This window comes from Amblyomma mixtum, chromosome 7, assembly GCF_055824585.1.
Source record: "Amblyomma mixtum isolate Tamu chromosome 7, ASM5582458v1, whole genome shotgun sequence".
NCBI classification, from domain to species: Eukaryota; Metazoa; Arthropoda; class Arachnida; order Ixodida; family Ixodidae; genus Amblyomma; species Amblyomma mixtum.
Window position 1 is genome coordinate 28,040,269 of NC_143018.1, and position 24,412 is coordinate 28,064,680.

At 48.0% G+C, this 24,412-nt stretch overlaps 1 protein-coding gene and 1 pseudogene across 2 annotated transcripts in view; both read right to left on the reverse strand.

Moving 5' to 3' along the window:
* LOC149335437 (ATP-binding cassette sub-family C member 2-like) overlaps positions 1–23,789 on the reverse strand; it is a 100,485-nt gene extending 76,696 nt beyond the window's left edge. The window contains exon 1 of one of the 2 annotated variants that reach the window (XM_089552127.1): positions 23,613–23,789. The gene's annotated coding sequence lies outside the window, so the exon portion shown is untranslated. Of the gene's footprint in view, positions 1–12,992; positions 13,041–23,612 lie in introns of those variants that run through there. The other variant, XM_089552128.1, reaches the window with a different exon arrangement.
* On the reverse strand, positions 19,115–22,500 carry LOC149335439 (uncharacterized; annotated as a pseudogene).
* Positions 23,790–24,412: the final 623 nt, after the last annotated feature.

A 24,412-nucleotide genomic window follows, 5' to 3' on the forward strand; every position in this document is an offset into this window, starting at 1 on the left:
CTCTAAATGGCGAGCAAACTCTTGCACATTCAAAACTATTCCAAATATAGACTATGTCTATATATAGATATAGACTGACTTGAACAGATTTCAGGTCATCTGCGAATGGTTTTTGAATACTAGGTACGACAATACGATAAAGCATTCTTTGGGAAGCGTCTCGGAAACGACCACAGATCCACCGCCTCATAACGTAGATGCTTGAAGACGCACACACACGCATATTTTCTTTTCTTTTAATGTAAACCGATTTAAGCGCGTCAATTTATTAGCAGAGTTTTTTGAGCAGAGTTTTTCATGGTCGTCATGAGTGCACTATACTGCAGACAAGGTTATTTACCGAGTGCATAGTGACTGTTCCGTTCGAGTAGTGCCAAGATGCTGATGATGCAGTTGCGTGTTTTTTTCTTCGCTTAAGCATAATAATCCTATTAAATCCTGTTAGAAGTCCACTTACGTTATTTTTCCTGCTTTGATGTCATCGTGCCAACCATATCTTGATATTTTAAGGCGGAAGCCTTTAATGCCTCATCGTTGTAAGCAGGAGTTGTCGACAGAAAATGTCACGCTTTTCAATTGGTCGAAATGCTCGTGACGTCACAGTGCGCGAATTTCAAATGGGGCCAATTGTACTTTGGCTAGTAACCATGCAACCAATCAAAGCGATCGTATAGTGATGCTCCAACTAAGTTGGACTGAGTTTAGTTAATTGCTTAATTAATCAATTAGCCTAATTAAGATAGAGAATGAATAAGTCAGAAGAAAGAGGAAAAGAAAAGAAAGACGCGCGCCGCAGCGACAACAGCGTCCGCGGAAGAAGACGCTGCTGAAAAAAACGATAAGTACGAAACCGCGTTCGCTCCACCACCACGCACTTCCCCACTCAGTTCGACGTTGCTCGTTTCATATACGCTGTGTCGAACATCCTAGACAGTTCCAACAATTGACAGGTGAATGTGAGAACACGATGGATAGAAATACAATAGTACAAATATGAAATAGCCTAATTAACCTTTCTAGTTTGACCGCATAAATCAATAAAACCGGGAACGAAATTGGTCGAGTTGGGGAATCGAACCAGGGCCTCCGGAGTGCGATACGAGCACACTAGCCACTCCGTAATGCCAGCTGAATGGTTTGGAATGAACAAAGGCGCGTCTAGCTAATACGGCGTCTTCGTTCACTCCCATCTTCCCCCTTTCCCTTACGGCGAGGTGCAGGTGTCCACCCAGATATGCGAGACAGATACATTTCCTTTCCTCAAAAAATAAATTTACCGTCCAGCAAGGCGTACAGCCGAATTCTAGGCTGTACAGCCGCGTTCTGTGGACTCCCTGGCACCGTTGCAAGACGCTGTCGCGTTCCACTCTTACAGGCGAAGCTTAACATGTTAACCAGACATCAGTAACACACGCAGACAGCCAATGGACGCGTCATTCGCTGGCAGCACTTGAATCATCATTCACAACCACATTCGTGACAGAATGCTGTACTAAGGCTTTCGCCTTGCACCACTTTAGTCGCCAAAGTGACTCCTAATTTTTTTTCTTTCTTTCTTAACTGTCTGTCACTTCTAGCAAAGTTTGATGTCTCAGTGCTTCAAGAAAGCTTTTCATAAAATCCTACTTTTCAGTAGCCAATCTCACATGCCATCATCACCATAACTACGTCCACTTTAGGACAAAGGCTTCTCCCATATCCCTCCAATTAATCTGTCCTGTGTCAGCTGAGGCCACATTGTTCTCAGCCCGGCCTCAACAAGCTACCTGAGCCTCTGGCACCCCCTCCTACGCTTGCCCCTCTCTTGGAATCTACTTGGCTACTTTAAAGAACCATCTTTTACACTGTCTTCTCATTACATTTCCTGCCCATGTCAATTTATTCTTCTTGATTTCAAGTATGATGTCATGAATTCGTGTTTGTTCCCTGACCCATTGTGCTTTCTGCCTGTCTCGTAACGATGCAACTATCATTTTCTTTTCCATAGGTCGCTACAGTGTCCTCAAATTAAGTTCACGCCTTTTCGTGAAACTCCACGTGAAACTATAGGTATACAGTAAGATATAGCTGTTATCTATGTTCGTCTCATATCGGGTTCCTCGTTATACACATATCACAGATGCACTATAAATAAATGCAAAAACCCTTTTGATATACTACGGCGTCCCTCATAGCCTGAGTCGCTTTGGGACGTAAAACCCCCCATAAACCTTAACCTTTTTTAATACACTTAGCAGTCCTTTTTAGTCAGAGTACCGGCAATCTAATCATCACTTCTAAAATATTCGATTAGCATTAAATTCAGTTATTTTACCATTCGATTCGTATTCTGTCCATTTTTGAAAAAAGTACTACGCTCACATTCCGACTGATATTCCATCCAATGATCCCGACCAGCATTCGTTGGAAACAGGCAGCAAAGTAAGCCTTGAAGAACGAGAGCACAGGCAACCTTGGAAGGATAAGCTCCTAGCAAATGCTGAGGGCATACTGAGGCCGCTACCGGAACTACTTCCGGGTATTGTACCCACCATAAAATTCCAAGAAACTACAAAACCGTCAAGGGCATCCACTGAGCTCCTCCATGCCGGGTTATCGACAAGTTATCGCCATTTCGAAGCAGTGAATCCATCAGAAAATTTTTTCCGAGTTTATGGCGCCTACGCCACAAACTCCGGACTGAGCTCGGGCTGAGAATGTGGTCTGCAAATGGCGAAACTAAGGGTGACGTACTATTATCGTCAGATTTAACGCCAACACAATAACTCAACCTCTAAACCAAGTGCACCAAAATAATATCTACTGGAGAGCAAGTACACTTGGATTCCATTAAGACTTCGACGCTGAAGTCTTCGCGCCATGAAAGTGAAAATCAAGCGCTTTACCATTCAGCGTCTCTCAAGTGAAATCGTGAAAAAATCTTTTTCGCGTTTTATATGACTATGATAGTACATGGTGTACCACTGCGCGTTCCCATTTCATGATATCTATCTTTCCTGTGTTGGCTTCAGACGGAGCTCTCATAGTGGGCGGTAAGAGACATACCTGGGGAACAGCGAATACCCCTGGCAGGCTGTAAGATTTAAGTGCCATTCGAACCGAATGTCATTCGATGAACCGAATGTCATTCGATGAACCGAATGTCATTCGATGAACCGAATGTCATTCGGTCTCTTTCGGTGCTACACAGTAAAAAAAATAGTCATTCGCAAATGATAGCAATGATGATCAGTGGCAAAAAATGGTACAATTAAGGGGCATCATTGCGCATAAAAGGTGTTTGCAATTGTTTAGCAGTAGATTTAAAGCTGGTGAGAACATATCTGTGCAATATTATAAGCTTCAAATATTATTTCCGGCTTGTTGTAGCACTTTAGCCGTCAAATACATAGCCAAGGATTAAAGTCAACTACAAAGCGGGCAAATTTAACCAAACAATACGGCTGACACGGCGGTCACGGTGGAGCACGGAGGCACGAGAAGAGTGGAAATGGCATCCAAAAGGAGACGGGCTCAGGTACAGTTTTAAGTACTTCTGACCTAAAAGCACGTAGAATGCCAACCAACAAGAAACTCCTGAAAATGAGCGATGGTCGGGGGTCATGCCAAGCGTCGCACTCGGCCGCTGCCTTTAGCCGCTGCTGAGACCGAGAGTAATAGCTATCCACGACGGCCTCCAGTGCGAATAGCTTCAAACCAAAATTAACATTTTTAGAACAAGCCGATAAATAAAACTTAACTTTGGTGGTGCACACATTATTTTTCGCGTTGCTTGTTTCTGTTGCATATCTGCAATCCATTACGGTTCGAGATCGAATGCGAATGACTTCCCCAACTCATTTGATAGCGACCGTCATTCGAACCTAATGGCATTGAATGTTCCCCTCTAGCAACCGGTTAACGACATTAGATGCTAATGTCATTCTATTGAAATGACATTAATTTTGCTAGTGTAACAGGAGTAGAAGGTGAGGAGATGAGATTAGGAGGAAACTTGGATAGGGTGACCATGGTCGGCGCAGCAAGGGACCGTATGGAGATCACTGAGGGGCATGGAAGAAAGAAAGCTGAGTAGGGTACGTCACGTGGTAGGCATGCAACCTATTCATAATGAAAAGGGGGGGGGGGGGGGGGAGCACAAAGACTGCCCAAAACGTTATGCTCCCTTCTTAGCTTTTATGCGCCATGGTTGGAGAGGCCATTTCCTGCAGTGGACGCAATATGGCTGATGATGATGATAGTGACTGTAGTCATGATTATGGGGATGGTGCTTAGAACTATAGCTCTAAATTCTTCAGTCCGTGAGAAAGAAAAAAAAGTGAAGCTTTATTTTTCCTTTCCCAACTCCACATATACAGTACAGTTCACTGTGAAAGGGGACTTCCGATCGCGTGGCCTTCGCGTTTCGCGATGCGCTGCCGCCGAGAGCCGGCGAGAATTGATGGCAAAGCGCGCATGCGCAGTAAGCGCAGCCGGCTCTTATTTCCGCGCGTGCTACTGGTGCCATCAATTCACGCCGTCTGTCGGCGGCAGCGCACAGCGAATCGCGAAGGCCACGCGATCGGAAGTCCCCTTTCACAGTGTACCGTCCTGCACTCAGTCCGTCTTGCGAAATGCATTGGGCGTTCGGCCGAACTGAATTAAAAGCTTGTCCGCGTGCTTGCTAGCGCTTTGCTTGGAGGGCGAGCTGCGCTCTTCAAAACGCCATGCTTAGGATACGATTTCCAGCTGAGTTACAAGCTGTGCATACTATTTATTATGCTTATGCCTGGTCACGAATGATGTGCTACTATGCGTGATTCAACGACCTCTGTACTTATACAGTGTAAATGCATATGAACAGCGCAAACTTAAAGGCCTACTTGACCGAAATTTTTCAAACCGTAAAAAGATTGTTTTTTCATAGTACCCCGTATTATGCTACCCACAAAATATTACGCTCCAGGTTCAAGCAGTTACAGTGAAAAAGGTACGCAAAAATCGGAGTTTTCAATACCGAAACTGAAAAAACGGGCGCCATTGCCGCCCGCCGGAAGTGACGCATGTTTGAGACTAGTCCGGACGGGTTCGGAGCGTCTGCTCGTCGCGGCTCGAGCAAAGCGCTGGTACTGGTAGCGCGTGCAGCAGTTTGTGCGATAAATACTGGTTATATGTGAAAACACACATCTTAAAACGGATGAAACGCCCTAGAAAAAGTTTTAAACGTGTTTTATTTGCTGTAGTAGACTAGAAAAGCCCTGGTTCAACCTCAGCGAAGATGATCGCGCCGCAATGCTAGTGAGCGCTGTTTGCTGGCAGTATTCGATTACAGCTTGTGCAGAGTTCGGATATAGCGGACGAATGAAGTATATTTAAATGGAGGCCAAGTAGAAGTGCTTGTATTATAAAGTCGGCTCTTTTGAGCGGGCACGCGCGTGCCAACAGCACATGTGCGCTCTGCTGTGCGTGCAATATGGTTGTTCTCTTGGTAAAAAAAAAAATCACCTGCCTTCTCCTTTTCCTTCTCATTTTTCTCCCCCGTCGAAAGGTATTCCTGCCTGTGCACATAAATTAGGAACAGGTGCTTTGAACGCCAGTTAAAGCAATAAAGACAGATGGATGTCTAAAAAGAGAGCTCAAGAAAATTAAGTGCTGCGTTAAGCGAAAGAATATGCCAGAAGTAAAATTTGTGTTGCAAAATAAATATATATTTTTCTCTTCGAGGACCGTGGCATCAGTGCGGTGCCGATGGTGGGCTGGTTCATCTTTGCGAGCCTCGGTCGGGCAAGCCACTGCACGTTGCGAAATACATGCCGGTTCAAATGAACAAAAACTTATGCGTTGCGTTCATTACAGTATTTACCTAGAACCACTTAAAGCCCGTGTACTGCAGGGACGGAAAGGTTTTTCTAATCTTTTCAAACCACACAGCTGGGCAGAACGACGTGGTTGCCGAACCCCAGTCGACCATATACGCCCACCGTGCAAATTAAAGTAGGCAGTGTGTCTATATCGACTAATGAAGAACATAAAATCAAACTTCTTTGAAAATATTATCATTCAAATAACATGCGTTCAGTTCTCGGGGGTCTTGGAGACGCGCCTCGAATGGTAACGCTGAAGCTTCCTTTAATCGACCTCAAGTATAAATGGCGTGAGGCAGTAAGACAGTCGACATATTCAGTAACGCCCGTGTGGCCTTCCAGGATTCTCAGCCCGGCCTCCAAATCTTCGAGGCAGCAGATACACTCGGCGCACGACCGCATTATTGCGCATTGGGCAGAGCTGTACGTGCAATAAACGAGTGTGCATATGTTGATTCCTTTTCAGACGAAGCAAACCTCTCCTTAGACTTCCACCTGGTGTAAACAACGTGCCGTCAAAAGGGCGTTGCTCGATGAGCAAAGCCGTCCACTTTAACTTCTGAACCGGCTTAGCTAGCTTGTGACAAGCGGTCCCCCCTCCTCTTTATTCTCCCGATTAGAGACGCCTCGAAGCCTTTCTTCTCCGAATTTCAACCCGGTTCATGGCATGCTTTGCCGATCGGGCCAGAAACACGTGCGTGCTCTGATGCATGATGTAGACCGACAAAAGGCGTTAGCGCGAGGCAGGAGCGTCAGTCACCCACCATTATCTTTTTTGAAGGAGAGAGGAGAATTCACGTTAAAACCTGAGCTCCAGACAGCTGACACCAGCTTTCGAGATCGGGGGTGAAGGGCAGTGGCCGAGAGGTATGGTGCTTTCCGCATTCCTCGTATTCCCTTCTGCGGCCATGCACTTCGCCGACATGATGCCAGCAGTTTATTTTTCTCGGAGGCCATCGAGCTTCGCGGTGAAAACAGCCAGAAAAGCGCCAGAAGAAGAGCTTGCAAGGGGCGCGCACTCACTTCGGAACGCCTGAAACTGGCGAGCCGGCGATGCCGGTGTCTCAATTGTGCGTCATTTCCGGTCAGGTTTGTTAGTTGTCCAGCACACCGCTAGGGGACTGCATCGTCTGCTACAGAGGTTTTTGAACGCTTCTAACTAAAATTCTAGACGCTTCACAGCCCTAATATTAAATATAAATGTTGTTAATAACATGCACACTATATCGAGCGCAAAATTAGCCGAAGTAAAGTTTCGGTCAAGTAGGCCTTTAAGATTTTCTATTGACTGCATAAGGTGCATTTACCTTCCGTAAGTGCATGGCTCGTCGGAGCGGGCCGTAAGTTGTCCATCTCCAACACTCGGTCTGCTGGCAACGATGGTACTTAGTGTCCCTTCTCCCCTTCAGTCACGAATTATGATCCTCGCAGAGGAACGCTTTCAAAATTAGATTTCTTAAGGAACATGCCCTGTTCTTGCCGACACACAAACGGGACTGGTCAAATGTTCAGAGGAATGCCCCAAGGTATTTAATAAGGGAATAATTACTGACTGGCATCCACCCAACCGCAGCCATACGGCTACAAAGGAAAGCTATACAGCTTCCACAAAAATTTCGTAGTTAAAGCGGTCGTCCCCGGTTCGAACCCCGGATCAGGACGAATTTTTCTTTAACTACGAAGTTTCTGAGAAAGCTGTATAGCTTTCCTTTGTAGCCGTATGGCTACGCTTGGGTGGATGCCAATGAGTAATTACTCCCTTATCAAAACAGACGGAACTCTGTCGTCCTTGTATCGTCCTTGTTATCGCGCTCCTGGCTTAAAATTATAAGGCTCATCGTAAATAGTTTTTCTTTGTTTGCTTGCTTGCTTGTTTGCTTGTTTTAACAATGCTTGTGGTAACTAGTGGTAACAATGTCATATTATTCAAGTAACATCACGTATATGAGTAACAAAACGCTCAACCTTCTCGACAAAGACAACAACATTTGAAGAATTAAAAAATATAAGTTGCAGCCATTAACGAGACACTGTATCCGAGAAGTAACCCAAGCCGGCAGAAAACAAGTTGCATGTAAATCTCTGTGCTACGTGATTGAAGGGATTATGAAGGGCGGCAACGGGAACATACTATTGAGCGCAATTAGCAATGTCTTCTAGAAGACTTTCCTTAAAAATTAATTGGATTCCTTGCTATTTGCAAGCCATTTGCAGAGAGTATTGACTAAAATACTGAATGGACGTTATATCCGAGAAGCAACCTAAGCCGGCAAAAAACAAGTTGCATATAAATTTCTGTACAGCGTTGTAGAAGGGGTTGTGAAGGGCAGCAGTACCGTGAAGATATTCTTGAGTGCAATTAGCAGTTTCTTCCAAGGCGCTTTCCTTCAAAATTGATTGGATTCCTTGGTAATTGCAAGCCATTTGAAGAGTGTGGTGACAAACACTGAATGGCTCTCTCATTGCAGGATACCAAGGAGATGCAGCCCGAGTCCCAAGAGTTCAACGCAGTCGCAAAGGAACTTCGTACCCTGAATACTGCTTTGCTTCTACTAAGAATCAGAAGTATATATGCAAGGCTAAAGGACAGCGGCACGGACCTATGCGCTCCCTGCAAACATGCTGCAGCCGCCACAAGCTGCTGGTTAGCCTGGCACTTAGACTCCTTGAACAAAGTCCTCTTGACAATATATATGCAAATCACGGAACATGCTCCTGGCGAATTCACCCTCAGAAGCATACCTGGCAACGACGTAGAGCACAGGCGCCCAGATATCACGTATCTCGACGGCGCCATTTTGGTATACTACCTTCTGAAACGCCACCCCTGCATCAAACGACTTCACCTGGAAGAAAAGACCGTGCTCGCCGATAGCTTTCATTCGTTAATAAGCGAGGCTCTTCAGGGTAACAAAAGTCTTGTGGATGTAAAAGATCACCCTGCCAGTGCGGATGACTCTCGTCAGACAACGCAAGCGTATTCTGTCTTCCCTTCTGCACTCGAGAAGCAGTGGCTTCGATTCGACTCTTTGGACATACACCTCATATTGGACGAGACGGCAGTGGTGAACGTTGCAGATGCGTTAAAAAACGGTCATTTACAGCATCTTGTTTTGCCTAGCCACATTTCAGGCGCCGCAGCACAGAAACTCTTTAGCGCCGTGGGCTTGTCGTCCAATCTAACTTCTCTGAAATTTCCTAGCTGCCAAGTTTTCCCACGGTCGAACGCTGTTCTCCTGGCTCGAGCATTACAAAAGAACAATGTGCTGCGGAAACTAACTATTGATTTGCTTGGTAACGACGTACTAGGCATTATCCTTAGCAGCCTACACCATACCAACACTCTAGAAGAGCTTACGCTCGCAACTATGATGTCACCTCCCGAGTCCGGTATGTGGGACGGCTTGCAAGCATTGCGCGCAAATAAGGGGCTCAAGTACATCAAGCTTCAGAACCTAGAATTGAAAAACAGCGTCGCATTGGTGATTGCGGACATTATTCAGGAAAATAACACCCTTCAGGAGTTGTGCCTCTCTGTAAACCCAATCGGCGACCTTGGTGGTTGCGCTTTAGCCAAGGCGCTGGAACGCAATTCTTCCTTACGGCGTCTGGACTTGTCTTATTGCAGGTTGACGGTTGAATGCGTGCCGAGTTTTGTTGAAGCCCTTGCACGAAACAGCGCTCTTGAGTACGTGCGTCTCGATAGCGTCGATGTTCCTGAAGACTGGACTCCACCCTCGACTCTCACAGCGGACCAGTATGCTCGTCTGCGGATGGCGTTGAACACGTCAGGTCTGGAACACTGGACAGCCTGTCTAAGAAAAGAAAACTATAACTTTACTCGAATGTACGTTGGCTGGACGCAAAGCATTATGCCAGCAGCTGTCGTCAGTTATTTCTCCGCTCTGAGCATGAGTTTCGTTTCGGTTACAGAGATCGTCATCGACTCTCGTGGTGCTGGTAAGCAAGCGTGCTCCAGCGCTTTCGTGGCCATTCTGGAGTCAACGAACTCCTTGAAAAAGCTTACCGTCGAAGAGTCGGAAAGTTCTTCCGGGTTTGCAACTGCCGTTATGCGCGGTCTTGTTCGAAACAAAAGTGTCGTTGATGCGGATTTCATATATAATCTTAGCGGACAGAAAGATCTCAAGGCTCTGATCGGTTTGCTTTGTGGAAACAGAACGTTGCAGACGTTAAAATTTAGGACACACTATTTTGCGGACAGAGCCCTCCACTCGTTGTCGCGGGCTCTCAGGGACAATTTTATTCTTCTGAGCCTCGAGTTCACTTACGATTCTGATGATGTTAACATGTACCCGCTCCTGAATGCCTTAAGCAGGAATCGATTTCTTCTCAACCGAGCAGTCCAGTGCGTACTAAACTGTTCCGGTGACGATGAGTCGGTGCAGGCCCTCCGACTGCTGGCGACGAGCGAATCGCTTATCGATGCAGTCGTTGAGGCTACGGGCAAGACGCACGGGGAATCCAGACACCTGGTTCGGGAAGCGATTAATCGCTTTGAATCCCATCCCGACATCGAAGTGGGGATCTGTGGTTAATAAAGTTTTCTTCTTCTTGACGGATATGAGTGGCTGGCAGAGGAGACGAGCCTTTCCTTCAGTCTCGCACAGATCCCAACTGGCCTCCTTCTCGAATGAGGGCGTGCTTGTTTTCTAAGTGAGACATGGGACTTGACTGGTAAGTTTCATTGCGGGCAGAGCTGATTTATTAAGCTTCCGGGTCCATAAATAGCACCAAATGAACAAGGTTAGGAAGGGAGCTTCTCTTCGCTGATGAAGGTTTGGACAAGACGACAAGTATTGTCATCATCATCAACATCATCAGCCTGACTACGCCCAATTCAGGGCAAAGTCTCTCCCATATGTCTTTCCAATTAACCCTGTCCTTTGCAAGCTGCGGCAACCATATCCCCGCAAACGTCTTAACCTCATCCGCCCACCTAACTTTCTGCCGCCCCCTGCTACGCTTGCCTTCTCTTGCAATCCACTCCGCTACCATTAAGTATTGTCCTAGGAAGCAAATGTATCCCTGCAAGCAAAGCGTGTATTCATGATCATCATCATCAGCCTTAACACGCCCACTGCCGGACAAAAGTCTTTTCTTTTAGAGTATGGATCTGAAATGAAGGCGGTGGAGTACGTTGCTCCAAGAACAGGCTTAACACCGCGGCGAAGGCGATGCGTTCATGGCAAGAACACGCTGAATGCAGCAACGGTGCACATTCCAGATCGAGGAGGACAACCAGATTCTTCCGAGTACTGTGAGGAACAGAGTACTCTTGCACGGCCCGCGGCTGTCACTGCAGGGCCAGATCCGAGATCAGAGGCGGCCCCGCCCGATACACGAAATACGCAGCCAGCCCACCTGCAGACCCAAAAGGCGATGTAAAAAAAAAATGACACAATCCTGGAATTTCGAGCACTCTGACCGCACCCAACGAACGTTACTATAAGACCAGCAAATTTATTTTGTAGCAAAAAATTAAGACCCCCTGACATTTGCCTTTGTGTTAAGGCGAATTTCATGGATAGCTGTCGTGCGTGGTCGACGACGAGTGACCGGACGCTTACCCGGTGACAAAGCGACAAAGGGTAGCGGTGTGTCATTAGGGTACGCTAGGCACACGCATGGTCGTTCATCTATCCATATATCTAGGAACATGATCGGGTGTGGAAATGCAGCGTTGACAATGTAGGACTATCCGGGTACAGTAAGCAGTCAACGATGCGGGTGTGCGGTTTGTTTGGGGTTTCTTAGCGCATAAGAGGATTTTGCGGCACAGCTTATCCTTGGGTTTGGTGGCGGGTGTAAGGGCGGGTGTAAGGGCGTGCGTGATAATGCGACCTCAGGATAATCGGTGACAGCAGTCGCATGCGCAGTAATCGCGGAAGGTAGAGCCAGCCACGCGTCGTCTGCTACGGCGCTCTTTCGGCGCTTGGCTTGCTGAAGTGGAAGCTCTGGAACGTGACGGCTGAATTAATCATAAAAACCAGATTTTCTCAGAGCTACGTAATGAAATTGCGTTTCAGCAATATATTTTTCATTAACAATTCTTCTCAGGCAATTTTTCCGCGATGCAGTGTGAAGGAGATACAATGCCAGTTCTGGTCCACTTTCTGTTCTGAACCCACGAAAGCAACCTTCGGTAGCTGCAGCGGGGCTATTAGTGCATTTGGTCCGTCGCCAAACATCAATCGCCGACATGGTTGCGGTATGGGTACTCCAGAACGACAAACTGCGCAGCTGTTTCATGCAAAACATTTTTCAGGTTCGTTCTGCTCTAACAATGAGAGTACACATATTCGAAATTGGGAATCGCGCATAATGCAACGTCCGAGTGCACAATCGGCGGCTCCAGGCAAATGGGCACTAAGCGTGGAATGAGCAGCCAGCCGCGTTTTGTCTGCAACAGAGCGGCGCAGCTACCCCGCCACACGCCAAGGGTGTCGTTCTTCGAACTACTTTCGCATGAAAGACTAAAATAAAAGCAGAACGCAAAATGAGCTGGAGATAACCACAAAGCCGTTGATTTCGAAAGCAGCCCGGTCGCAAAAGGGATGATGCGGCATTTCGTATATCCCAGGTCTCAGACCGCGGTGATAAAACGCCGTTCGGTTCACAACGGTTTCACCTGTCTGGCAGCAGTCAGTTCCAGATGGCGACGAACGAAATGCACTAATAGCCCCGCCGCAGCTATACAGGAGACTGCTTTCGTGGGTTCAGAACAGAAAGTGGACGAGAACTAGAGATGTCTCTCCTGCACCACTACTGCATCGCGGAAAAATTGCCTACGAAGAATCGGAAATTAACAAAATATATTGCAGAAACGCACGTCCATTATGTAGCTGCGAGGGAAATCTGGTTTTTATGCTTAATTCAGCCGTCGCTTTCCAGAGTTTCTAACTCAGCAAGCCAAGCGCAAAAGCAGCGCCGTAGCAGGCTCCACCTTCCGCGGTTACTGCGCCTGCGCCTGGTGTCGCCGATTCTCGCCGCTTCTCAAAAAGGGCGTTCCGCGGAGCGCATCGGCCACGCTGCGCGAGGTTGTTCCCTTTAACAGTGGACCATGCTGTACACACACAACAGGTTTCACGGACACGTCCCCCTTGCCGCGAGGCCTAGCCCCGCACTGACCTTCGACGCCGGTGGCCTGGCTGGTAGGTGTATTCCTCGGCAGTGGTCAGTCGGTCGTGAGTGCAACGGCTCCTACGAGTCTCCGCTGGACATCGAAGACGACGGTAACCCACCGGCAACGGGCACAAAGCGATGTCTAGAAACACTCCCGCTTGTACGCCGAAAGTTAGCTCCGCAGCGAGCAGCAACGAAGAAAGAATGGTGGTCTGACGCGTTTGTGGTCGCGTAAGCTGCTTGCGCATGCGCGTTGCTGTCGGCTAGAGAACTTTTCATCGGCGCTCTGCGCTGTCGCACTTATCAGCGATAGAATATATCTTCTGGGCGGAGAGGCCTGGAACCGTGACATGTGCACTTTGCCGCGCCGCTGCTTCCATGGGCAGACGGCGCGTCGTCACGTTTCGTGCGGCCATACGTTTTTCGTTTTGTTTTCGTTGTCTGCCTCTGGCCCGTCTAGATGAAGTGATATCAAGACTGCTTGAGACGCCAAGTTTCACCATGCGTACTGTACGCATGCCACAGCTTGGGCGATGCTTTCCGTGTTACTCTTTTCTCCGGCACTTTAGGCAAGTGGACTGAAAGGAGAGGAATAATTTTCACATCCCTTCGCTTGAAATCAAAAACCTAATGGGCTCTGACTTCCGCAACTTTGCTGAGGCCCCTTTCAGAGCCCCGTTAACAATAAAAAAAAAGAACTCTGATGGTGATATAGTCATTAATTAAGCACTGCCTTGTTTAAGGCAGCCCTGAGTGACAGGAAGAAAGTTAAATCAGCTTGCTAACCTTCGCTCTGCAGGTTCTTTATTTTATGATTACAACACATTATCTAATGCGTCAGCAGTGCTGTTTTGTGAAAGAAATTTGCAGCGGGCGAAAAGTCTCAGCGCAGACTAGGTGTCCGGAAAACAGCTGTAACTTGTCTTTGAAATTATTTTTCTTTAGATGAATTGCTTAAATGTCCTGTTATTCTATTTGTCGCTGTGTTGCATAATGTTAAAGCAGATCTGTATTCCAATCGTAGCTGAAATGTGTTTTAAACAATTTTCAGAAGCGAGCTATCCCTTATCCGTAACAGCCAATATGCCACAGTGCAATAGGTTCTAGTAAGGCTGTAATAATCTTCAGAAACCGCTCTTCACCTATTCAAAAGCACGAGGCGTAAGCTTCAGATCAGCGAGCGTACAATGTTTCCTCTCCTGTTGTCCAAGCCTTTCGCGCTGTTTTTCTTCAAATGTGTGTCTATCTCGCCTGTTTTGCTGTAATCCCTATTATGCACATGAATGGACGAGGGGGCAAAAAACAGTAAGCTGCACGGTCTAAGGCTAGTGTGCATGTTACGAAGTTTCAAATCTGAGTGGTTAAAATGGATTTCTTGGTGCTGGTTAGTCTAGTTTCGGTCGTTATATCATCGTTTCGCACCCATTTAAGAGGCGAAAGTGGCTGTTAACATAGTACCGAATTGAAATTCACGTATTGCTAAAACGAAAGAAACAGCAGTGAATGGGAGAGAAGCAGACAACTTTTCGCCGCCGTACACGCTGCATGACCGTTGTTCGCTCATAACTGCGCAATGCTGACCTTCACAGCCACCGCTCCATTCAAATCACGCGCGCCATCGAAGCACCCTAAGGTGCGTGGAAGGGTAGTGACATCTTATGGCAGTCAGCAAAGCTGTTTTCCGTTGTTTGAAAGCAAGGCACTAGATAGAGCGATAGCAGCCATGGGGTTCCTTACCATTACCTTGAGGGAAAGCTGGCGCCCCGTCTATGGGAGTTTGCGTGGAGCCTCCTCAAGGCCACTTCAGCCAGCCACCACGGACGCTCAAAGAATCATGGGCCGGTGAGCTACCGGCTGCAGAACTACAACTTTTGGCCAAAAAATAATGCAAACATGAACGCTGTTCGATAATAAAGAATGCCCTAACATTCAATATCCTGTCTAATGATTTCAACAAATGAGCAGAAAAGCATGTAAATGCAAAGTTTGCCCAAAATAAGAGATGGCTAGCTCTCCTATATATATTGGCTAAGTATTGAACACTATAGAAACTAATATTTCGCTCTGAATAGGCGCAATTTTAAAAGGAAATATGTTTTAAAAAATGTTGTTGCTTAAATACTTTACCCAAAATACCGTTCTCCCAGATGTGGTGCCAAGAAGTGCGGTAGAACATTTTAAAAGATAATGTTTTTATGTGGTAACACACCAGTATGAGATGGTAGACTCATATGGCAACCATGGAAACACAAACGTCATAGCGATTTATGCAGTGCAATTTTCAAGTGCTGAGATGATTTAAAGAAATCGGCACTGAAAGAACATTGGTTACATATGTCGCAATAATGCGAAGCCGCAGTTTGTCATTAATAGAAATACTGGAACGTGAGCACCATAACCATGAGAGGGTGCGGCAATCAATCCAATCCAAGACGAAGAGGCGTTGCGGTGCACATGGTATCTTTTTTGACCGGCAGTACAGTAACAAGCAGTATGTGAAGCTTTCAGAATCTGAGCGAAGTTGAAAAGACGATATTCTCAGGGATGAACGAACGAAACTTGGACCCATCCGAGTCAGCTCCGGATAAAGAGTTGCGACGATCCCGACGATTTCCGCCGCTCGGCGACAAGCATGGCAGCGCACTTCAAAGCCGGGCCCCTCGCTTCGAATTCAATTCTCGTTGTTGCTGCCTTTTCAGTGCGTTCACTGGCTATAAATGGGGCACCGGTCTTTTGCTTCGTCTCACGTCCTCTATAAGAAAACGTATCAGTGATAAATCTGCTTTATTTTTTTAATTAGAGTGATGAGTCCACCGCTTCTAGGCTTAAGAGGAGAGTCGGTTTGTTTACAGTTATGGTTCCCCTCCTGACAACCAGACGGCGCTACTATAGGCTGATTTTATTTTTGCGTCTCTGCTAGCATACGCTGAAGCGTACGTAATCATGCATACGCTTATGGTAAGTAGACAGCGTAAATTTATGCTCTTTTCTGACTGTATCTGTGTACGCCGCGAGCGGCGCCGTGGTGTGCAAAAGCGATAGGGTGCCTTGATGTCAGCGCGCCTTCGCTCTGGCCATCGAGGCACCCTATGAAAGCGAGAAACATCAGCGGCGTGGCGGGCCCGCCTCGCCCGGGGGTCAACAAATGAGAACAGGTCCTAGTTTTTGCGGCGAGCGAATCCGCTTCTTTCACCGGATTTTTCGACAAGTGTGAACGCGTCCTTACGGCAGACAGAGAGACGGAAGCGGCAATGCATGAGTAGCGATGCGTCGGTGAGGCCCTTCTTTTTTCGAAACCACTTTTAAAAAAAAGATGAAGCAAAGTTAAACTATAAATATTCGTGTGATTTAGAAAAAAAGCGAGCGGTACGCCATCTACAGTTTACTAGAATAAAACGTACGTTTCTGTGACATTGGGCAGCAAAAAGAACGTTTGGGGTCACCACCATGCATTTCATGCGACTTTCAACGTCAAATTAAAATATAAATTCCAGCCTAAACCGGGAGCAGTTCCTCGTTATTGACGTTATAGGGTTCCAACTAGTAGATTTTGCCATTATTTATGCACTCATCTCCGTGAGTAGACTCACCCTTTAAGAGCCAACTGAAGAACTCGGAAAATTTTGCTATATATGATCTGTATGTGCGTGTACTCGCTTTCGCATGGTCTCTAAATGTGGCCTAAATGTTTTGTTTTTTTCCTCCATGAAGGAACCCAATGGCTGCTCTCGCCCTATCTAGTGCCTTGCTTTCAAACAACGCAAAACAGCCTTGCTGCCTACAACAAGGAGTCACTACCCTTCCACGCGCCTAGGGTACTTCGATGGCGCGCGTCATTTGAATGGAGCGGTGACTGTGAAGGTTAGCATTGCGCAGTCATGAGCAAATAACGGTCATGCAGCGCGTACGGCGGCGATGGAGGAGCGGTGAAAAGTTGTCTGCTTCTCTCCAATTCACTGCTGTTTCTTTCGTTTTAGCAATACCTGAGCTCAAATTCGGTACTTTGTTAACAGCCACTTTAACCCCTCCAATGGGTGCGAAACGATGATATGGCGACCGAAACTATAGCCTAGCCAGCACCAAGAAATCCATTTTAACCACTCAAATTTCAAACTTTGTAATATGCACGCTAGCCTTAGACCGTGCAGCTTACTGTTTTTTGCCCCTTCGTCCATTCATGTGCATAATAGGGATTACAGCAAAACAGGCGAGTTAGTCACATATTTGAAGAAAAACAGCGCGAAAAGCTTGATCAACAGGAGAGGAAACATTGTACGCTCCTTGATCTGAAGGTTACGCCTCGTGCGTTTGAATAGGTTAAGAACGGTTTCTGAAGATTACTACAGCCTTACTAGAACCTGTTGCACTGTGGCATTGGTTGTTACAGATAAGGGATAGCTCGCTTTTGAAAATTGTTTAAAACGCATTTCAGCTGCGATCGGAATACTGACCTGCTTTAACATTATGCAACACAGCGACAACTAGAATCACAGAAGATTTAAGCAATTCATCTAAAGAAAAATAATTTCAAAGACAATTTACAGCTGTTTTCCGGGCACCTAGTCCGCGCTGAGATTTTTCGCGCGCTGCAAATTTCTTTCACAAGACAGCACTGCTGACGCATTAGCTAACGTGCTGTAATCATAAAATAAAGAACCTGCAGAGCGAAGGTTAGCAAGCTGATTTAAATTTCTTCCTGTCACTCAGGGGTGCCTTAAACAAGGCAGTGCTTAATTAATGGCTACATCACCTTCAGAGTTCGCCGCCGCGGTGGCTCAGTGGCTATGGTGCTCGGCTGCTGGCCCGAAAGACGCGGGTTCGATCCCGGCCGCGGCGGCTGAATTTCTTTGGAGGAGAAATTCGAGGCCCGTGTACTGTGCGATGTCAGTGCACGTTAAAGAACCCCAGGTGGTCGAAATTTCCGGAGCCCTCCACTACGGCGTCTCTCATAGCCTTAGTCGCTTTGGGACGTTAAACCCCATAAACCAACCAACCAACCAACCTTCAGAGTTTTTTTTTTTTTTTATTGTTAACAGGGCTCTCAAAGGGGCTTCAGCAAAGTTGCGGAAGCTGGAGCCCATTAGGTTTTTGAATTCAAACGAAAGGATGTGAAAATTATTCCTCTCCTTTCAGCCCACTTGCCTAAAGTGCCGGAGAAAAGAGTAACACGGAAAGCATCGCCCAAGCTGTGGCATCAAGCAGTCTTGATATCACTTCATCTAGACGGGCCAGAGGCAGACAACGAAAACAAAACCAAAAAAGTATGGCCGCAAGAAACGTGACGACGCGCCGTCTGCCCATGGAAGCAGCGGCGCGGCAAAGTGCACATGTCACGGTTCCAGGCCTCTCCGCCCAGAAGATATATTCTATCGTTGATAAGTCCGACAGCGCACAGCGCCGCTGAAAAGTTCTCTAACCGACAGCAACGCGCATGCGCAAGCAGCTTACGTGACCACAGACGTGTCAGACCACCGTTCTTTCTTCGTTGCTGCTCGCTGCGGAGCTAATTTTCGCCGTACAAGCGGGAGTGCTTCTAGACATCGCTTTGTGCCCGTTGCCGGTGGGTTACCGTCGTCTTCGATGTCCAGCGGAGACTCGTAGGAGCCGTTGTACTCACGACCGACTGACGACTGCCGAGGAATATACCTACCAGCCAGGCCACTGGCGTCGAAGGTCAGTGTCGGGCTAGGCCTCGCGGCAAGGGGAACGTGTCCGTGAAACCTGTTGTGTGTGTGTGTACTGTTAGCGATAATTTAAGGTTTAAGGCGGGGACCCATGTCAGGCGGGAGCTCCGAATCCGGTCCGGCTCGCCGTGTCCGGCGGCGCCGTTCCGGCCAGCCGGCGACTGCCGGATGCATCAAACCGCGTAGATATGTCCGGCGCACCGCGTCCGGCGAAGGCCCGGCACGCCGCTCCGGCGGGCAGTGGCAGCCAGTGCGAGCCCGCAGAGCGCCAACGTCACGATGACGTCGAGTACACGAAAGCTCTGCTTGGTGACGGTGAAGTGAGCTGGTGAGCGGTGTGTCGTGTGCTGAATTGTAGGGTCAGCTTGACTGCGCTGTTTTCACTGAGTGCCATGGACGGAAAAAGTATATTTTTGTCAGAGAACATGTGTGGACGATTCCGTGTTAGAAGGCCATCAACCCATGGCTGACGGCGACGTGGGTGGCCCACTCCACGGCTCTGGTCTGGACGACCGGGTCTGAGCTGGCCAACACGGCCTCCCACTGCTCGAGGGAAGGATCACGCATAATATCCGGCGGTGGCGGTGCTATCTTGCAGCTCCATAATATGTGGTCATAGGTTGCCAATTCCTGACACCATTTGCACTCCGGCTGAATGTCCGGGTAGATTTTTCTCAACACATATGGGTTGAAGAAACATCGAGTCTGCAATCGTCGCCAGACGCATTCCTGCGCCTTCACCAATTGCTTGTCCGGGGGTGAGTAAATCCACGGTCTTGACGGGATACCAGCCCATCTCTCGTGGACCTTCCCGGGACGTCCGGCTCACCTACTCGGCTGACGAAACCTCGAGCATTCATGTGACCTCTCTCGTTCCCAGGGTTCCCAGAGTGTGCAGGTACACAGACAATTTCCGCCTCCGTAGTCCCTCACCCCGTGGTCCGATTCAGCAATCGCGCCGCTGTGACAGATATTCTGCCACTCGCCAAATTTCGGATGGCTGTTTTTGAATCGCTGAAGATCAGGTCAGCATTACTACTAGTTATAGCAAGTGCTATCGCCGCTTCCTCTGCATTTTCTGGGGAGCGGGTTTTGACTGATCCAGAGGCGATCAAGCGTCCCCGCCCGTCCACCACCGCAATTGCAAATGCATCCTTGTCTTTATACTCGGCGACATCTACATCGACTGCTCCGTTGTACTTCCCGTACTTAGCATGTAAAGCTTTGGCTCTTGCCTTCCTGCGGTCCTCGTGATGTATTGGATGCATGTTCTTGGGCAAAGGTTTTATGTACAAGCCCTTGTGCATTTCCCGCCTCATCTGAATTTTCGTGTCACCGGCTGGAACGTCAACTCCAATGCCGATCCTTTCCAATATGTCCCTTCCTGCTTTTGTTTTTGAAAGCCTACCGAGCTGCATCACCAAGTGCGCCTCCCGTAGTTCTTCTAGGGTGTTGTGCACCCCTAATCCCGGCAGCCTTTCGGTAGACGCATTGTGAGGCAACCCAAGGACCGCTTTATACGCCTGCCTAATCATAGCCTCCACCTTGCCTTTTTTCCGTCGCGTCCAACTTCAAATAAGGCGTCGCATACACTTTTCTACTGAGCACAAACTCCTGCACTAGCTTGCACAAGTCTTTTTCCTTAAAAATGACTTAAGATTGGCGATTCTACTGATTAGCCGCACGGTAGCATTGACCGTATTTTTAAGCCTTCACAAGGACTCGCTATTCTTACTGTTAGTCTGATGATACATACCCAGGATCCTGATAGTTTGAACCTCAGCGACCGGTACTCCCCCGACTTTCACCTCTAAAGGTGGTGGCGGCACATTGTGTCTCGCATGTATCCGTCTTGGTTTATCCGTCAGCACAAACAGCTCGGACTTGGGCTGAGAGCACGAGAGTCCTGCTTCTCCTGCTAGCTCCTACCAATGGCCACCGCCTACTGTAGAGTTTCTTCCAATTGTGCGTCACTGCCTCTTGTTACCCATAGAGTAATGTCATCCGCATGAAATGTATTTTTAAGTCCCGATATCCCTTGCAGCCTGGGTGGTACCTTGATCAAGGCTAGATTAAATAGGAACGGCGATAATACCGATCTTTGCGGTGTCCCCCTGCCCCCCAATGGGAAGGGATTCGATTTCATTTCTCCGACTAATCTCAGCAGTCGTTCAGGAGAGCAAGCTGCCGGGCTCAGCAGTCGTACCCGCCAGAAACGATCTGATATACAGTGTCACCAAGACTTCGCGCACTTTTACGTGGGAAGCTCCCAGACACCCTTAGAGCGTGTGGGGGTAGCGGTCTCGGACTCGAAGGAGATGCCCTCGACTCAGCGTGGCAAACTCAGCGGAGACCAGCTACCAAGTGACAAGAGGTTTTTGGGCGTTCGGTGCCCAGCTTTCGCTGGTCGCAGCCAGAGAATGGGTCGGAGACGAAGGTTCGCAAACAATAACAAAGTTTATACAGCAATTGAGACGATACAGAGGTTTCACAATCACTAGTACAGACACATACAAAGTGATTAACAGAACAATGCAACACGTGCAAAGTTAAACTCGAGAGAGAATACAATTCAAAGGAAATATTACACCTAAAGTGCACTAGAACAAGAGAGAGAGAGAAACAAACAAAACACAATTTGTTCACCGGGCACTGCGGCAGTCCGACGACCGGAGTTCCACGACGATGCCGTCCCGCAGACAGGCGAACGTTGCCTCGTTGGTCCGTGGCTGGCTGAGTGGTGTTTTCCCCGGGAGTCGAACGGGCGCGCTTCTCCGAAGCTTAAACGGCGGTCCGGACTGACTGATAGCGGTCAACGTCCTCTTTTATAGGCTCGCTTCCACGTCTGTTTGTTCAACGCGCCAGAGTAGGCGCGCACATACACGCAGCATTTGCAGTGCTGTCTCCCTTCCCTCTTCTCACTGGCCGCGCGTCCCCATTGGTTAAAGGTCGGGGGTCGCATCTCGAAGTTTCGAGCGTGTTCTTGAGTGGCGCCGTCGCCGACGGGCGAGGGGGACGTGTCTTAGTGCACGCAAGTCTACGCCCTTTCCCCCCGTCAGCTGCAGAAGCAACTCGTCTGTTCCAGAGAATTCGGCGTGGATGACTCATTCCTTCGGCGCACGCCGTGGCGGTGGAGAGAGAGGCACGCGCTCGGCGGGGCTTTCCCTCTCTCCCGTTGGGCTCGCGCCGGCGAGACGCCGTGCGCGCGGCGGTTTTTCTTTGTTTGTTTCTAAAATGCGCCGAATTTTGTGACATACAGGAAGGTTCTACCTCCCGTCCCTATATCCGATAGGTTCCTCAATATTGCCTCATGGGTGACATTGTCAAAGGCCTTAGTTAGGTCGAGCCCCACGATAGCCTTGGTGCCCGTGCCGTACCCAGGATCAACCACGTCTTTGTTGAGCTGTATCATGGCGTCCTGCGTTGATGAATTAACCCTGAAGCCAATCATAGTGCCATGTCTTCGTTTAAACACTCCCGGATTTGGGGGAACGAACAAGGTGTGCCGAGTGTAGCACCTTTTTTGAGCGCTGGCCAGTCCCGAAGAGCAGTTCGTCGCCCGGCGTTGTTGCAGGCGGTGTCGTTGCCGAAAGCTCCACTCTAGCACAGGCATGCTGCCGTTGCTCGAATCTAGGAAGCATCCTTTCTGGTAGCATGGCTGTTTTGTATTTTCTTGTGCGAACGTGAAGTAAACCGAGCCTGCCGGCCGGCCAGCCTGGATCCCGTCTGCCGGCGTCATAAAAACGAGCTAATGAGTGTTCTTGACGTAAATAATAAACCCTGGGATAGGGAAATGAGAAAATATATCATTTTTCTGGCTCATTGGCCAGTACCGAGATGCTGGTAAAAGTGACAACTGTGGTACGAGCGAATTTGTTGCGAGAACCGCCTCGCAGCTGCCGCTGGCCCGACGCTGGGGTCCGGCTCGACTGGCGCCCGCTAGCTCCGCTGCTGACGACGCCGTGGAAATTGACCAGACTATTATTTTATTGTGAGATGATGCTGTTGACAGCAAAGCGGAGTGAATAGGCCTTCAATTATAGCGGGATATGTTCATGTGGGTTTCATTCCTTTGTAGTAAATAGTAGGGAGGATAAGTGTGCTGGGATACTAACAAGCAACTCAAAGCACGCATTTAAAATATGCAAATGCTTGATACAAGGTCTGACTTTCTAACTGGGCTGGTATAGGCATATTTAGTTCATAATTCTTATCTTTTAATTGAGTACATTATTCTGAAAATAAAATTGGTCAAAAGGAGGCAGTTGTTGGATCATATCGGCGCTTCCAGCTATTCTTTGGATGTGATCTTCATTGTGCATATCCCGCAGTACAGCTGCCAAAAAAACAATCAAAGCTAGTGCCCACAAAATGCTTAATGCTCTCTATGAGCGAACAAAGCCGGAAAGGGATTACTTATTTTCGTGGCGAAACTCATCGGCAACATTTCTTGTGCATTTGACGTGCGCAACTCAAGACATTTGTAGCTACATCGTATCGTGGACTAGGTTGACCATGTTTTGTTGAGCTTGGAATTATACCCTGTACACACGCACACATGCACATACAAGCACGAAAAACTAAATGCCGAGAACGACTGCCACTGAGAAGCATACGTCGTTCCAACACAGTGCTTTCCGCGCGTTGGTCAAATTCATCGCAATAATGAGCCCAATGATATCATGAGATTAAAGGCATGCAACTGTACTCCATATCACAACCTCTTCGCTGCGGAGAGGAAATTATAGGCACGAAGCGACGGTTTCTGTGGCTGTGTGACTGGCTCGCGGTCACGTCAAAAAAGCGCACTTGCAGAAGCCGTTGCGCGAACTCACTTCTACAGCACTCCGAAGAAGTTGTCAGACATCACCCAGCCGCATTTACTGCACTTCACGCACCCCACCACAACATTTTGGAACATAATTTCAAGGACTGTACTCACATCCGTAAGCAATCACATAAGGTCGTTCTTTCTTCCACGTAGGTGCCGGCGTTGTCACGGCGTGGTGCAGCCCGCAGTGCGGCGTCCAATATCTTCAGAAGAACTTCAGGCGCTTGAGGCTCGTGTTCACACGCAATCCCTGCAAACCATCCCACATTGTATTGTCCGATATATCATGTGCATATAGGAGTGACAGTTCCTCAAGAGTAGTGTTGTGTTTTAGAGAAGTAAGGTTGGTGCCAACAACATCTGCACCCAGATAGCACACAGACAACTTCCGTAGTGTCAAGTTCCCCTTCAAAGCCGTCGCAAGAAGAGCAGCACTTGGAGGTGGTATCAGAGACCCTTGCATCTCAAGTACATTCAAGCAAGAAGAATTGCCCACAGCACGTAATAGCTTCGATGCACTTCTATTTGACATGCCGTTCCACGCGGCCAAGCGATCCACTGCACCTCTCCTGATAGTATTGACCACTTCTTGCACGGCGATGCTGGATGCCATTAGGTTTTGGATGTACAAAAATTTGAGGCGAACAGACATGCTTGCTAGGGTAGAAGACAGGGCATTGTACACGTGCATTCCATGTCAAGTATCCCACATATGAGTGGTATCTATTATGACTTGCTCTAGACCTTTGTTAACCCTTAGCGCCTTGCAAAACAGCATAGGAAAGTTGGTTAGAAAAACTACTTCACCAGCGAGCTCAAGTCGCGTGATGCAACGATGACATCTGAGAAGCCAGTACGACCGTAGAGCGCTGTCCAGATAGAAGCTGTCGTAGTCTGTGTCACCATTTGAA